The following is a 17184-nucleotide window of genomic DNA, read 5'->3' as shown; positions in this document are numbered from 1 at the left end:
AAACGATGTTCATTAAATTTAGAGGCAAATAATCTGTTCAAAACTATGTGGAATGTAGGGTTTTTTTTTTAAAAATGTAAAGTGGATATAAGATGTTTTGAGACAACAAAGAAATTGAAAAAGTAGATGAAGTTGATGATAAAAGTGATAATGGAAGAGGTGACTTTGAAAGACAAAGGAGAGAAAAGATGATTTTGTGGTTTGGACCAGAGAATTCTTGGTTGAATCAGAAAATGGGATGAATAATTTGAGAATTTGTATGAAGCTTGGTGCTTGACCATTACACTTAATCTTTATTATAAAATGAATGGAAATTTAATTTTAAAAGTATGAAAATGAGAACTCAGAAAAAGTTCAAAATGTATTAGAGAATGCAAATTAGTGCCAGATATTTATTTTGAAGACTATTTGATTTGAAAGTATGACATCAGAATGTTAAAGTTTAAATAATGCTGAAGTTGAATAAAACTGAGTTGTATTTATGATATTCGAACTATTAAGAGGTGGAAAATGGAATAAAGAAGCCTATCCACTTCAACAAAAGGCAGAAATGGGAACAAGAAAAACAAAAGAAAGAATAAGAAAGTATGGTTAAAAATAAAATAACAGGAATAAATCCATTTGTGTTTACAATAAATATAAATGGATTAATTTTATAAATAAGGAGAGGTACTTAGTATTTTAAAATAATAAATTTTGACATAAGAAAAATACAGCATAAGAAGCTTGAAATTACTAGAGTAGATTTTTTTATAAGACTAATCAAAGGAAAACTACATTAGCATCTCTGTACAGTTATGCATTATTTAATAAGAGGGATATATTCTGAGAAAGGTTGTTAGGTGATTTCATCACATTGATAACAGTATGTTTACAAAAACTGCCATGTCACTGAGAAAATCTTAGGAGATCACCATTGTATATATAATGTGTCATTCACCATAATGTTGCTATACGCTGTATGACTAAGAGTACAAGCATAAAAAGAGAAAAAAATATTAATAAAGGACTGGGTCTATAAAAGAATATGTATTATTGAACTATTCTAACTGAAAATATTAACTAAGTTAATAGCACTAAACTACAAGGTTTGGACAACTTATAATCACAAATTTTATAAATCCATTATCTCTGAAATAAGCACTTTAGATTTTAAAAACAAGAATGTGGAGGACTTAGATCACATGACACATAATTTGAAAAGTAACTGCTAAAGGCATAAATTCTACTAAAACACAAAAATTTATTTTTGTTTTAGGCATAAATTCTACTAAAGCACACACACAAAACATTTTTGTTTTATTCATGATTCCAGAACCAAAAGAAGTTGGAGAGATATTCAGTGTACTTTCTGAACTTACAAAGTCCTATTGCCAAATCTGAACCAAAAAAATACAACAACAAAATACTTATAAACATAGATGGAAAGTTCTTTTGTTTTGTAGAGTTATTGGAAAACAATCATGTTTATTGCTAACTATTAACTATAATCATTGTATAAAATAATGAATTTTATTTGGACATTTTCACATGTAATTCATTTTAATAATATTCTTTCATATTATTTCTTATTTTCTTTCGCAGTCCTGACAGTCAGAGCTGCCAAAAATATTAAAAGGAAATTGAATTTTCATGAGCTTTTATGAGCTTTCTAGAAACCAATGTATGTGTATGTCTATGTGCATGTGTGTAGCATGAGAAAACAGCCAACAGATAAGAAGGAAGGATAAGACCATTCATTTTAGTAACCAGCATTGTACAAGTCATATCCAGTGGATGTGAGAAGAAAAATGGAAATAATCTAAATCTACTTTAATTGGAAAATGAGTAAATAAAATAAAAAGAACAAAGCTTGATGGCTCCTTTACACTCTAATCTCTGTACTTGGAAAGTGGAGGCAGGAGAATCAAGGATTCAATACTAGCCTCCAATATATAGGAGTTCAAAGTTGGTGAGGTTTACCTGAGACTTTCTGGAACATGAATGGCAAAGAGAGAGAGAGAGACAGACAGACACAGAGACAGAGAGAGATAGAGAGAGAAGAAAAATAGAATGTGACTTACATATTGAAATTTCAGAGTACCTGAAAAAAAATGAAAAATTCTAGGTGTACCAACAGATTACCAAAGCACTTGAACAAAGTACTTCATTTTACATTATCATTCCTTAACATGCATATAAAATGCTTTATATGATTTATTAAATACATTGAATTTGTAACACTGGCTCTGGTATGGGAACTCAGGGACTAGTCAATGCCAATCAACATTGTTTACAGTGCAATTTTTGGTTTTGCATTTTAGTTTTTCACTTGAAATTAGCAACTGTAATCAACACCACTGCCTCTCTCCTGAGTACTTGTATCACCCCCATAAGAAACCTTTGTACACATTAAACTGTCTTTATTCTTAGGTGCCAAATCCTATCAACTGTTAACTTGGCTTTTGTGTTTATAGAAGGTCATATTTGGAAATTTCATATGAATAAAATCATGTAATATGTGTGTCTGACAACTCTCTCTGAGCAAAATATTTTAAAGGTCTGGTCATGTAGGTTTATAATATTGATGGTCTTAATTATAATCCACTGTGTGGATAAACCACATTTTGTTCATTCACTCATTCGATGATAAGCATTTAAGATGTTTCTGCCTCTTGACACCAGTGTTGCTGTGAATATTCACATATATTTTTATTGGTTATACTTACTGGGTTTTAATTTTATGAGTATAAAATAAGTGAAGTTACCAGCTAAATTACTACTAATAGTGAAATTATTACTAAAATAGTGAAAGAACATTTAATAAGCCATCTGTTAAAATACATATATAATTAGGTCTGTCAAGATGACTCACAGGTAAAGGTGCTAGTCACCAAGACTGAGGACCTGAATTCTATCCCCAGAACCCACAAAAGGAAGGAGAGAACTTGCTCCTGAAAGCTGTCCTCTGACCTCCCACATTCATACCAAGGTAAATGCACAGAAGTGGAATAAGGGACATTACAAGTGGTGGCACCATACCTGGCATTTTTAATTTTTAAATTTCATTTTGTTTCTAGTTAGTTAGTTAGTATATGTTCCTGTGTAAGTCAGAGGACAACTTCTGGGTGTTAGTCCTCCCCTTCCACCATGTGGCTTCAGGGATCAATTTGTCTGTGCAGGACTGGCAGCAACTGCCTTTACTTGCTGAGCCACTTTGCCAAACTGTTCTTGACATGTCTGTGTTGGTTCTTGGCATCAAGCTCCCGTCTTATTCCTTTCAAGGCAAACACTTTACCAACTGAGCTGTCCTCCTGGCCCCTCCTTCTCCATCAGTCTAGATTCTGCCAGGGCAGTATGCTGAAGTATGACACCTGAGTGGGAAAAAGGTACATTTACAGAGTGAGGGCTGGTATGAAGAGCCACAGAACAACGAATGAGACATATCCAAGGCTTGCAACCACAGGACCCATTACAAACCACAGCCCAAAGGGGCAAGAAGACAGAGGGTTGCTATTGGAGCCTAGAAGGACCAGCTATGATCTCAGGAGTGTAAAATGCAACAGGCTCTGTGACCTCTAGCAAAGACATATAGTTAGTTAATCCCAGGCTCAGGAGGGAGAGTCAACCTGAGAGAATGTTCTTCAGTATCTGTCTCTGCTATCTTCCTGTCTCCTTCCCAGTAAGAGGTGCAGCACAGCCTTTGGATGAACAGTAGAACAACTGAGCACATACCAAGTCAACTTCAATGAATCAAAGATCATTAGGATAAGAACTGTAACACCTGACCTTTCCTTAAAATTGTGACTTAAAGGAATCCTGGCCTCATACGCTTTTGTAATTCCTGTTGTAATTGACCTTGAATCTAATTCTGAAGAATGACCTAGGACTGACTGACCCATCACAAACACATTATGGAGTTCTGGTTTCAGTAGTGTATTTCTTATCATATTCCAAAAAGTATTTTGTTTACCATCTCTCTAGATAATTTCTCTTTGACATGACTTACTAACTAGAAACTAATAAGAAACTAATTAATTTCATCTTCCAGTAAAATCGAGGTTAAAAACAAAGACCCTCCTTTGGAGCTTCTAGTGAGATGTTTTAAAATATATTCAAGGACTGTAGAGATGGCTCAGTGGTTAAGATCACACACTGCTCTTCGAGAAAACGCAGGTTCAATTCCCAGCACTGATTTAGCAGCTTACATTGGTCTCTAACTCTAGTTCTATATAGGCTCCAACATCCTCTTCTGATGTCCCTTGCACCAGGTAGGCACATGATACACAAACATATGCAAACAAAACATCTATATGAATCAAAAATAAATAAGGCAGTATTTAAAAATAAAACATATTGGAAAGTCTGGAGAGATGGCTAGTGGTAAAGAGTACTTGACGTTCTTGTGACGAACCAGAGTTCAGTCACTAGCACCCATCTAGGGTGCATGGTTCACAAACGCCTGCAGACCTGTGTTCCAGCCCCCAGCACCCACACTAAAAAACCCAGCAGTCTGTTCTTTAATCCTGCTTCTGGGGAAACAGAGACAGGAGTGTCGGGTGTAATAATTAAAATGAATCCATGCTCTCCTTCCCCACTGGGAGCTGCAATCTGCAGTCCTCCCTGTCTTGTAATTTATCGGTCAAATTTATGACAAATTCTCAAAGCGCCCACACAAAGAACTCAAAACTGATTGATATCAATACAAGCTGCCCACCTAGATTGGACAAATTGCCCTGTGTTATTCTATTGCTCTTCTATGATGTTCACAGTTACCTTTGGCTATTTCAAGCAACGTAGATCTGGTTCATCCTCTTACAGCATCTTCCCCTGTCTGTCCCCTGTCCTCTCTCTCTGAAACTCTCAGCCCCACCTTCCTTTTTCATTGCCCAATCTCAGACTCTAGCCTTATATTTCACTTGAACTCACCTGCATACAGACAGCAATCTACACAGGAGGATCCCTGGTCTGAGGCTGAGTAACTTCTTAAGCAAAGGCATTTATTTGGCTCACAATCCTAGTAACTAAAAAGACCAAACAGCATGATAACATCAATGTGTTAGTGGGGGCCAAGGTGTGGGGTGAGTTTTGTGGTCGTTGCTTTTCTTTTGAGACGGGGTCGCATTATGTAGAACTAGCTGGCTTGGAACTCACTATGTAGATGAGGCAGGCTTTGAACTTAGAGGTCTGCCTGTTTTTGCCTCCCAAGTCTTGAGATCAAAGGCATGTACCACCACACCCAGACCAATTTGTATTGCCCAAATTGTCATAGATGTATGGTGATCTATTAGAGCAAGCTTGACCTACCTATACTGTTAAAGAGAGCCTACTCTCTCTTTCACAGAAGTCTTCAACTGTTTCTAGCTCCCTGCTCGGGGTAGGGTTGCCGAGCATCTAATGCCTCATGCTGAAACGCCAACTAGCTTGGTTTTGTGCTGCACAAAGTTTCCTGATCATATCCACAACCCCCTTTGATTGTCTCTGGCTTTTTAGAACCTTCTACAACCTTCCACCTCTGCTGCCATCCACTTGGTTAAGCCACCATCTCCACGCTGTTGTTACCACTTCCTCCAACGTACAGCTCACAATACAGCTGGAAAGAGATTTTTCCAAATACAAGTCTGCTTGGCTTCTTATCCAAAAGTTTCGCTTTACCTTCAATGTAAACTGTCCGACGTGGTTTAAAAAAACTCAACCCTTCCTACCTTAGAATTCCCCTTGAAGACATTAAGCATTTAAGAAAGAATCAGGCAGAAAGCTGATAATGAGAGATGACATAGTGGTTCGAATGACATGTCCCCAAGTCTCTGGAATTTGAATACTCAGTCCCTGCTGGTGGCTGTTTAGGGAGAGTTAGGAGGGGTAGCCTTGCTAGGAAAAATACGTCACTCACTGGTGTTGAGCCTCGAGGTTTCAAAAGACTGTGTCATTTAGAGTTAGCTCCCTCTGTCTCTTGCTTGTGTGTTAAAATGAGAGTTGTCTGCTGCTCCAGCAGGTGCCACCTCTTACCTCCACAGACACTAGCCTCCTGGAACTAGAATCCCACACAAACACTTTCCTCTTCAAGTTGTCTTTGTCAAGGGCTTTTATCAGAACAATTGATAAGCAACAAATGCAGATTAATTCATTTAAAGACAGGTAAAATATAGAAATTAATGAACTTTAAGGCAAAGCAGTAAAGGTCACTTAAGCTGGAAAGAAAGAGAAGAGGGGTGGAGGGGGGAGGAAGGGGAGGGAGGAGGAGGGAGAGGGGGAGGGAAGAAAGAAGGGCTGGGGATGTAGCTTAGTGGTAAAGCATTTGCCTAACACATATGAGGACATAGATTTGATCCTCAGTACAATTGTGGCAGGTGTGTGTGTGTGTGTGTGTGTGTGTGTGTGTGTGTGTGTAGAGATAAAAGAGAGCAAGTGAACATTTGAAGTGCATAGAACAATCATAACTACATGACTGTAGTCTCACAGAGGAGGAGAAGTATAATGAAGCAGAAAACATTTGAGATAATAGCTGAGAAGCCCCTGAAGTTAGACACTAGCTCACAGATGTAAGAGGCTCAGCTGGTTAAATACAAAGAAGACAATAGGTGGGAACACCAGAGTCAAACACTGAAAAGCACCAGCAAAGGGAACAGCTGGAAAGGTCTGTCTGATGTACAAAGGACACACTGTGTGCAGGGGAACAGTGAAGTCACGCTTGGCATCTGATTGGAGATAATCATAGGGGCCAAAAGACAAGGCAACAGGTGAAGGAAAAAAATAGTCGTCAAATGTAGACTGTTAACATTCAGTAAGCATGTCCTTCAAAACACGAAAGTGAGATGAAGATTTTGAAAGTGTCCAAAGGATCTGGACGAATTCATCTACAAGATCCACTGAGAAAAGGCTTACTTGAGTTCAGTCCCTGGCACCCACATGGTGGAAGGAGAGAATTGATTTCTAAGAGTTATTTTTTTTTAACCTATGCATGTGCATGCATTTGTATGCATACACACACACAGTAAACTAATTAACTAAACAAATACATTCAAAAATTTAAAGAAAGCTCCTTACTATAAAGAGGTGCTGGGCTTGCCCTAAAAGATGCAAGAATAGACGGCTGAGACACGTTTACAATAAACTGAGTTAAACCCTTTCTGTGAAAAATTAAGATGAAAGCTGCTACTGCCCTTGACCTGTTCACTAGCTCCTTCCAAAGCATAGCCTTGAAGTGGCAGCTGGTGCCTTTCTGGTGAAGAAGTTTCTCAAAACCTTGTGTAGGGAAGGAAAAAAGAGCCAATTCCTTGATGAGCTTTTCCTAGCAGACATCTGTCTTCTCTGCTTCCTCACACTGAACTCCAAGTTAGCAATAATTTTTGTTTCCAGTGTTTCAAAGTGTACTGAAAAGAATGTATGTGTGTGCGTGAGCACATGCATGTGTGTTTATATATCTGTGTGTATGCACAAGTGTGTGTATGTATGCATACATTATGTGCATATGTATGTGTGAATGTGTGCGCGTATATGTGCACATGTATGTACACGTGTGTGTGCATTCGAGTATGCATGTGTGAAATTGTACATGAAGTATATGGACCTCAGTGGCTACCTAAGTTCTGGAATCTGTTCTCATGTTTGTATGCACTTTACCTGTTGAGCTGTTTCACCAGCCCCTGTGTTCTATTTCTTGATAAGAGTGTGAGCTATTTGAATATATACATCTGGAGAACCGGCAAAAATAATTTGTTCTCTTGAGGTCTATACATACCTCTGGCTGTAAATTATTTCTCAACAGAAAAGTCTTCCAAAACAAAAATCGGGGGCAAACGGTTTCGCCCTGGTGCTCAGGTCTTGTTACAGGTGCGTTATCAGGAATCACGGCAGGCTTTTACATGTTTTACACAGGCCATTCCTGTTCTGTTTAAGGGAAACAGATCTAGGAAACATAGTTGTACTCTAATTGTTTGGTAGTTGAAGAATCAAAATTCAAGCAGATTACAGATTTCTAGTTGCTAACAGTTTTAAAGGCTTTGGGAAACTTCTGATATCTCTTGAAATAAAAGTTCACTGAGATGGCAGTTTAATTTGAATGTATTTAAGGGAGCTGATATATATATATGTCATACACATATATATCATATATATGGGCATGTACCACAAATATTACATGGTATGAATATTTCTCACTGTGGTGGCTATTCTTGATTGTCAACTAGACTGTATCTGGAATGAACTACAATCCAGATATGGAGGGCACATCTGTGAGATATATTATGCTTGCTTTGAATCCACTTCTAGTCCAAACCTTTGATCTGAGTGAAGTTGAGAAGAAATATGCCTTTAGTACAGATCCTGAGGAAGGAAGACACACCTTTAATCTGGGCCACACCTGCTGGAAACCTTCGACTTTCCAATGGAGAGACCCATTCTGTAAGTTCTGTGACTCTAGAGAAGTGTTAGATGTGATTTCTTTCCTTAAGACATATTTGTATTTATGTACAGGTGTTGGTGTCTTCATAAGGATATGCCACAGATGTTAGAAGACAGCATGGGATTTCTCTGGAGCTAGAGATACAGGTGGTCTCGGACATTTGGTTCCAGGCCATACCCCTGTTCCCCTACTTTGTCACAAGTGAACAGTCTCTTCATCCTATTCAGTGTGCTTCTAACAGACTGTTCTTATTCATCTTCCCTCTTGGGTGAGCAGGTACCCTGTGCTGGGCTGACTTGTGTTTATCCTTATCGAATTTGGCCTCTTGCCTTCCCCGGTCCTGGGCTCCAAAGGCAGCATTCTCCTTGTGGGCGAAAAAAAAAAAACAAAAAAAAAACTTATCTTCTCTGTCCTTCCTAATGGCTTTAGGATTGGAATGTTCAGGAAAAAGAAAGGAAAAAGGAATATGAAAATATTTGACTTGGTTTTAATAAGGAGATCTGTTCCATGTGGACCTTGCTTTCATGGGTTCTGACTTTGCTATTTTCTCTAATGAATAATCACTAGTCTCCAAGGAATTAGATAGTTTATTATTTGCCCCCACTAGAAATACCATAGTAACCATAAAGAAAATTACCTATATGGGTCTATTTTGTACTTTCTGAACTACATAGAGACATCTTGATTTTTTTCCTTATCCATTGTTAACCTTGAGGAATAGTGTATTCCTGTGTGTATGTGCATATGTGTTTGTGTGCATGCAACATGTATGTGGGCAAACACGCATATGCATGATTTCTTATTTCTATCACATGTTCTAACTGATGCCTGCTAAAGAAAAAAATCTTGTTTTTTTTATTTCTCTTTCTTTTTTCCCTTCTTTCTTTCTTTACGGCTTTAGGGATCAAATTCAGGACCTTGAGCTTGCTAGGGTTGTACTGCAGCACTGGGCTACATCCACAGCCCTTAGGAGGCCTGCTTTACTGCAGACGTCCCACTTACTACACGTGAGTAAGTAAAGTAGTTCTGATCAGAATAACTTGTCTTTATTAAGTATTAAAACCTAACCACATTAGAATGCATTTCAGAGTAATCCACACAGGGGATGTGAAAGACGGAAAAATCCCCTAGAGATCACCGAAAAACCTGCGCACATATTATATCACCTCACACAAGGAAGCTTTGTCTGGGTGGTAAGGGATTTTGAAATAAGAAGATTGTTCTGATAGAATTACAAAGTTCTTTTTCAGATGCAGGACAAATGCATGATATGAGGCTAGAGAGGACACACGTGGGGGTGGCGGGGGGGGGGGGAGGAAGTTTATAGGAAAGGCCACCCGGTGATTATAATATAATTTACAACTTATTGAATCTCCACAATACCGAAATATCAAGGTTGGTGTGCTTTTCTGCTGAGAATTTTGAGGAATAGAAAGGACTTTTGAAGAACATAGAGAGGAAGGGAGATGGTCTTCAAAGCCAGTACACGAACCTAACGGCCCCTAACTGCCCACTAACTACCCCCTAACTGCCCCCTAACTGCTCCTAACTGCCCCAGGCTGGGGAGGCAGTTATAAGCTGCTGGTCTCTCCGAACATTCCCCAGCTACAGCTATGATGGGGCGCGCCCGTGGGGCGAGCGGCTTCCTGGACCACACCGTTGGCCTGCTGGAATTTGACTGCTGGTGGCTGAGAATCCCAGCATCTCTCTGGAACTGCCTTTCAAAGGGCCCCCACAAAGAGCTGAACACTGGGGACCTGCGTCCTTCCCTTTCTTTCCTGTGCACCTGGGTCTCCTCTCCCGAAATAATATTTTTTTTCTACTTTTACTGCTGACTCGCTATGGTTTTTGTTTCTTGAATTATGTTAAACTGTACTGTTATTTGTTTACTTTTTTTTTTTTTCTTTTTACCGTGTGTGCCTGTGCGTCCGTGCGTGTAGGTCAGAGGACAAGTACAGGCGTCAGGTCTTTCTTTCCACCACGTGGGTCCTACGGATCGCATTCAAGTTACCAGGTTTGGCAGCGAATGCCCTGACCTGTTGATCCCTTACCAGTCTCCACTGCTGACCTTTAAATCCTGTTTTCTGGAGCTGGAGCTCAGCTGGCAGACTGGAACAGCCCAGAGCCCTAGGCCCTAGGCCCAGTCCCCCAACTAAGTGAAACTGGAAAGGTTTTGTATGCCTGTGCTCCTAGCACTCAAGAGGTGACCACCACAGGCGAGTCAAATGCTCAAGGCCGTAATAAATTAGAGGCTAATCAGGGCTACGTGAGTCTCTGTCTCAAAAAGAAAAAAAAATTTTTTCTAATTGTTTTGTTTGTCTCCTTTGATTGTTCCTTTCTGGGTGTTGATTTCTGTGTGGAATTTCAAAAAAACATTTCCCCAGCATTTTATTTGATTTTTAACCCATGTTTTCTCTTTTTCTTCCTTTGACCTCCCCCCCCCCTTCACACCACAACAAATATTAGTTTTAATCTCCTGGTTTTACTTGTTTCAGTCAGTATGGTGTTCTTTTGCACACCTGTGAGCATCTTTTACTTGAAGTGGGAAGATTTGGATCTTTGAGGTGGGAAGACACAGTTTTAATCCAGATCATTTGATCTCTAATCTGGGCCACACCTTCTTCTGGAAGCCTATGTAAGGCCATGCAAGCAAGAAGCTTGCTCTGTCTTGCTAGCACATCCTCATGGGCATTGGAACCTACTTCTTCAGGATTCCAGTGTATACTGAAGGCCAGCTGAGACACTCAGCCCTCAGACTGCAGAATTACTAGATTCTTAACCTTCCATTCACAGCAGGCACTGCTGGACTAGCTAAGACCATAGCTTGTATGTTGTTCTAATACATTTCCATATATATGTGTGTGTGTGTGTGTGTGTGTGTGTGTGTGTGATACATGCAATATATTCGATATATATGCGCTCACTCTAGCTACATATCTATATGCAAATTAAAACTTTACTACAGACTTATAAATACAGAATATATTATATATTTGTCTCTCTATATATATGAGCTCTCAGTGTGTAATGATGTATTCTGTATTTATATCTATCTATATCTAACTATAGAATGACTGTGTGTATATGTATATATGTGTATATATGTGTATATATGTATGTGTGTATGTATTATGTATATATGTATACATGTATATATGTGTGTATATATGTATATGTGTATCTATGTATATAAATGGAGAGAGAGTCATTCTATAAGTTCTGTTAGAGAACCCTAATACTGTTAGCTTAAAAAAAATACATTTAAACTCTTTATATCTGTTTTATAATTTCAACTGTTAATTTACTTTCTGAACATGTTATTTTAGCTTTGAAATTTACTTATTTTTTATATGTGGGGGCACATATATGTGCAAGTGCTCGTGTAAGTGTGTGGGTGTGTGCTGAGGCCAGAATCAACCTCAAGTGTCACTCCTCAGGTGCCATTCACCTTGTTTGAGAAAGCGTCTCCATTATCCTGAAACATAAGTGGGCTAGGCTTGCCTGCTAACAATCTCCAGGAACCCACTCCTGCGCCTCGATTCCAGATGTGAACCATTCTGGCGATCGACCTCATATCTTTATGCTCAAAAAGGCAAGCACTTTACCCACTGAACGATCGCTCCAGCACTATTAACACATTCTTAAAGGTTATTTAAAACTTTGGGGGAATATTTGTTTTTATATTTGATTTGATTGTGTGTGTGTGTGTGTGTGTGCGCGCGCGCAGATGGGCATTTCCATGTGTACATTGAGGCCAGAGGAAGATGCCAGGTGTCCTGCTTTATCATTTGACACCTTATTCCCTTGAGACAGGGTCTCTCACTGGAGCTCAGTCGGTAGTTACCACACACCAGCCACCTTCCTGTCTCTGCCGCTGAGTCAGAGTTGCAGCCACATGTCTGGCCTTAAAAAAAAACAACAAAAATAAAAACAGAAAACATGGTTCTGGAAGGTTAAAAACTCAGGTCCTCGTGGTTACACAGCTTGTACTTTTGCCCACTGAACTGTATCTCCAGTCCCTCGAGTTTAAATTTCTTTAAAAAATAACTTCATATTTGAACCGGGTGGCTGATATGTAGCATGAAGTATTAAGCCTCTGGTTTTCTGTTTTAAACTCTTTTCATGTTTTTGAACCACAGTTCCTTCTCTTTTATTTCCCTTTCACCTTAGAAAGGAAACTTTTCAGAGCGTAGTCCTGATTTTCTTTTCCCTCCTTGAAAAAATGTATTTATTTGTGTGTGTTTGGCAGGAGCGGGAGGAGCATGTGTGTCTGGAGACCCGCTTGCCTGAGTCAGCTTTTTCCTTCTATCATGTGGATCTCAGAGATTTAACTCAGGTACCAACCAGGCTTAGCAGTAAGTGCCTTCTTCCTGCTGAACCATTAAGCTAGTTTCCTTCCTTCCTTCCTTCCTTCCTTCCTTCCTTCCTTCCTTCCTTCCTTCCTCTGTTTCTTTCTCAACATATTTTCGAGGTTGGCCTCAAGTTCCCAAACTCCAGCCATTTTCATCTTTCTCAGCCTCCCCTAGAGCAAGCACTGTGTGCACGTGCAGAACTTGGCTCAGTCGCTCTCGGAAAAGTCACTCCAGCTGCAGATAAACAAGAGAAGCCATCAGATTTGTAAATCACCTGGGAAATCCTCAAGGAGATACTTAAGCATGAGAAATATCATAATGGAAGGCTTTAGGATCCTGTGCATTGCTACTTTAGATGTCTTGAAAGTAGAAGAAGAAAATTAAAATCTAAATAACAAAAATGACATTGACTCAATACCAGTTATGATTGTTGTCATTTTGGTATTTCACACTTTATTTTTAATAGCGATGATGACTATTTCTGTATCCACTCAAAGAAAAGTGGATTGATAAGATACAAGCATTAGAAGGAAAATTAGAGAGACCTATAAATGAGAAAAAGAACAATACACACAGATGGAGGAATTTAGACAAGTCTAGAAAGATCTAAGAAAAATAGTCAGATACAGAGGAGTTTAGACAAACCTTAGACCTATAAAAGAGAATTAAAAAATACTCAGATATAGACAGAGGAATTTAGACAAGAGTCTAGCACACCACTACATAATGAACTGAAAGGAGGCCCCCAGATTATTAGAAAACCAACCTTAGTTTATCCAGTTACTATACAAGACCTACCAGTAGATGGTAGCTACCCCTAAGGTTATAATGAAATTAAATGGAATCCTAGAGACATATTTGATTTGAGGAGATTTAAGAAAGTGATTGTTTCCTATAGTTTGTATTCGCCCTATATGACACAGATATTAAATTCATGGGAAACTCAGAATACAATTATTATTCAAGACTGGAAATATTTGGCAATAGCAATATTGGAAGCTGGTCCTCAGTTACAGTGGCAAACATGATGGGAAGAGGAAGTGGGCTGAAGAGATGGTTCAGTAGTTAAGAGCACTGGCTGCTCTTCCAGAGATCCTGAGTTCAATTCCCAGCAACCACATGGTGGCTCACAATCATCTATAATGAGATCTCGAAGCTTCTTCTGGTATGTCTGGACACAGCTACAGTGTACTCATACACACACACACACACACACATACACACACACACACACACACACACACACACACACACATCAGGTTAGAGGCATTGATATTTCCCAAGATCAGTTGCTAATTAAAGGTCAATATGCTGAGTTACAAAGGCAGCTTGAACGTAAAGATCACACCTTGGTACTATGCCATTTAGCAGCTTTAAATGCTTGGGACAAGGTTAAAGAATCAGGACAGAGATCAGAGTCATTTACTAAAATAATACAAGTCCCCAAAGAAACCTTCACTGATATATTTTTTTTCAAAGATTGACTTCAGCTGTAAATAAAATAGTGTTAGATTCAGAAGTCAGAATCTTCTGACTACTGATTGAATCCCTGGCTTTTGAAAATGTTAATTCAGAATACAAAAAGCAGGGTTAGACCATTAAAGGCAAGATCAGCACCAACAGAGGAATGGACTAGAGATACATCTGAATTGGATCCCATGTTTATGATGCTGATCTGATAGCAGTGATTTCTAAAAGTCTTAAGAGAAATCAAAACGGCAGATGTTTTAATTGTGGTCAGCAAGGTCATTTAAAAAGGGATTGTAGGCAAAGCATTCCTAGAAACAATGTGTTCTTTTCTAGAAATAATCCAAAACAAAGGCCTCAGCCTTCTGGAACAGGCAGAAGGTGTGGCAAAAGCCAGCACTGGACTGATGAACCTCCTGCAGGCCCAGATATCAACTTTAATTCAGTCTTTACCTGTCGGCATCAGAGAAACTCAGCCACACGGCAATTAAAAGATTTAATGCCTGTTATTAAAAACAGCACTGCTCTGGATATAATTATGGTCAGAACAGGCTTCAGTAGATAAAACAAAACCTCAGGAAAGACCAGAAAACAAGTATTTTGGCAGACTGCTATATAAGAGATCAGAGACCAAAGCTAAAACTGCAAATAAATGGCATTGAAATTGGACATTTGGTAGACACAGGAGCAGATGTAACAATAAATTCACCAAAAGATTGGGGTCTAGATTATTTTCTTCAGGAGGTAAATATTCGACTTGTAGGGAGTGGAACTTTATTGCAGGTAAGACAAAGTACAAAGTGGGTGGAGTGTACAGGGACAGGATCCAGGCATGAATTTAGGGAATGTGATTTGTTGCAACAGTGGAATACACAAATAATATTCCTCCAAACTTAGCCACAAACCATAAAATAAATAAAGAATGCTTCTGAGAAAAAAAATTAAAAGGTATTTGTTAGGGTCCAAGAGAAGCCCCCAGAAACCATGCAAATACCGATCTCAGTCAGACAAGGGTGGTTTATTGAATGTAAACACTAATACCGATTGATTACAACCGTAGCTCAGACAGGGCTGAGCCATGGCATTGAACATACTTTCTCTGTCAGCTTATTGTTGGCTTTTTTTCAAAACCTACTTTTAATAAGGGTTCTTAAATATTTTAACCTCCCTTCTAGCCCACCACGAACCAGAAGTAGTGGGAAAGGTTACTAGAATACAGGGGAAGTAGATCTGTTTAGAAATGGTTCTTTGGAGAAAATCCAATCTGCATGGTCAGGAAATCAGAAGCACGGTTCACAGGAATCAGCACATAGGCTTGATCCACTCGCAAACACTTCACAAATACACCAGCAGTCCACTTCAGTAGTATTGGGATAGCAAACACGAATCAGCAGCAGTGGCATGACCCAGCAGAAACAGCCAGGCACAAGTCAGCAGGAGTGACCAGGACCAGCAGAGACTCCGGGAGAAGTTGTCTACTGTGCCTCTCTCAAGGAAGCAAATGAAGATCATCAAAAACAAAGACACAAGACCAAGAAGCATTACACATGCCCAACATCACTGGGTCCTACTTATACTCCCTCCAAACATCACACGCCCTCACACGGGTCTTTCCTCACCGTGTGAGTCTGTCTTAGCAAAACTCCACCTGATCTGTACCTGCTGACATCACACTGCCAATCGGCCAAGACGACGGAAGCAACAAGAAGCCGCCAGAATATTGCCAGAAGTTTTTTTTTTTTTTTTTTTTTTTTTTTGGTGTGTTTCTTTCTATGAAGTCACAACAATCGATAACCAGTAAACAATGGTAAAGTGTACCAATACCATCCACTGTTGTCCACCATCTGTTGGGTGGCTACAGAATGAATGGCTACAGCTACACTGGGGGAGGGGCAGATCTCAACAGTATTACCAAGAACAGCCACACACTGTCCAGGTTGACCATAAGCAGGACATGACAGGTGGTGTTGGTCTATCAAATGTAGCAACTGCTCAACCTTTAAAATGATTAACTGACAAACTTGTTGAATGTTAGCTTTTTGAGTTTTCCTCCTAAATAAAAAGTATGTTTTTGTTATTTAGTATTAAAAGCACAGGTAGAGATCTTAAATGTTTAAAGTAAATTCAACGGGTTACTACAATTCAAATTTGTTTTCTAAATCTCTGAGCATTGGAGCTAAGATAAAATATTGGAGCAGGGAGGTGGTAGTCCATGCCTTGAGTTCCAGCAGAGACAGGTGGATCTCTATAAATTAGTTGATTTTTAAATTCTAGAATTAGCATGAGCAAGGTGGTAGTGGTTCACGCCTTTACTTCCAGCACTTGGGAGGCACATGCCTTTCATCCCAACACTTGTGAGTCACAGACATAAGAAAATTACAATGACTTAAATTTAAAAAGCCACTTGCAAAAGGCAAGTTAAAATTCAAAGTGAATACCCTTTGTGATCTAAGATAAATACATATAAACCTTGAATATATATATATATATATATATATATATATATATATATATATATATATATATATATATATGGAAAATAGATATATTTATTTGTTAAAGTATATTTTGTTTCAAATTTCAAAAGAATTTAAAAATTTTCAATTGAAAAATGAAGCTTTTTCTGTTGCCAAAAAAACCATTTCGCACTGGGAAAGGTATAACCTGACCAAAAAGACCTTCTCCCCCAGAGTTAGGGTTGGGATGGCATTTTGCTTTCATCTTTTCAGAAGACTAAAAGCATCCAACTAAGGAATACAGAGAGAGACAACTAGACAAGAGAAACATCTGAAGAAAAAGGATTATCAAGAAAATATGTCCCAAGAAAAGAGTAAATTAGTCAAGTGGTATTGCCCACCTCCATCTCGTCTCTTTTCTCCTCTAGAGATGAATAAATGGTATTTATGTGGTCCCGACCCAACTACAAATTAAAGCTGAGCTCTGGGGTTGGAGCATGTCTCTCTCCTTCTCCAAACCCATGTC

Source organism: Micromys minutus (assembly GCF_963924665.1).
Source record: "Micromys minutus genome assembly, chromosome: 18".
In the NCBI taxonomy this organism is placed as follows: Eukaryota; Metazoa; Chordata; class Mammalia; order Rodentia; family Muridae; genus Micromys; species Micromys minutus.
This window is presented reverse-complemented; position numbering follows the sequence as displayed.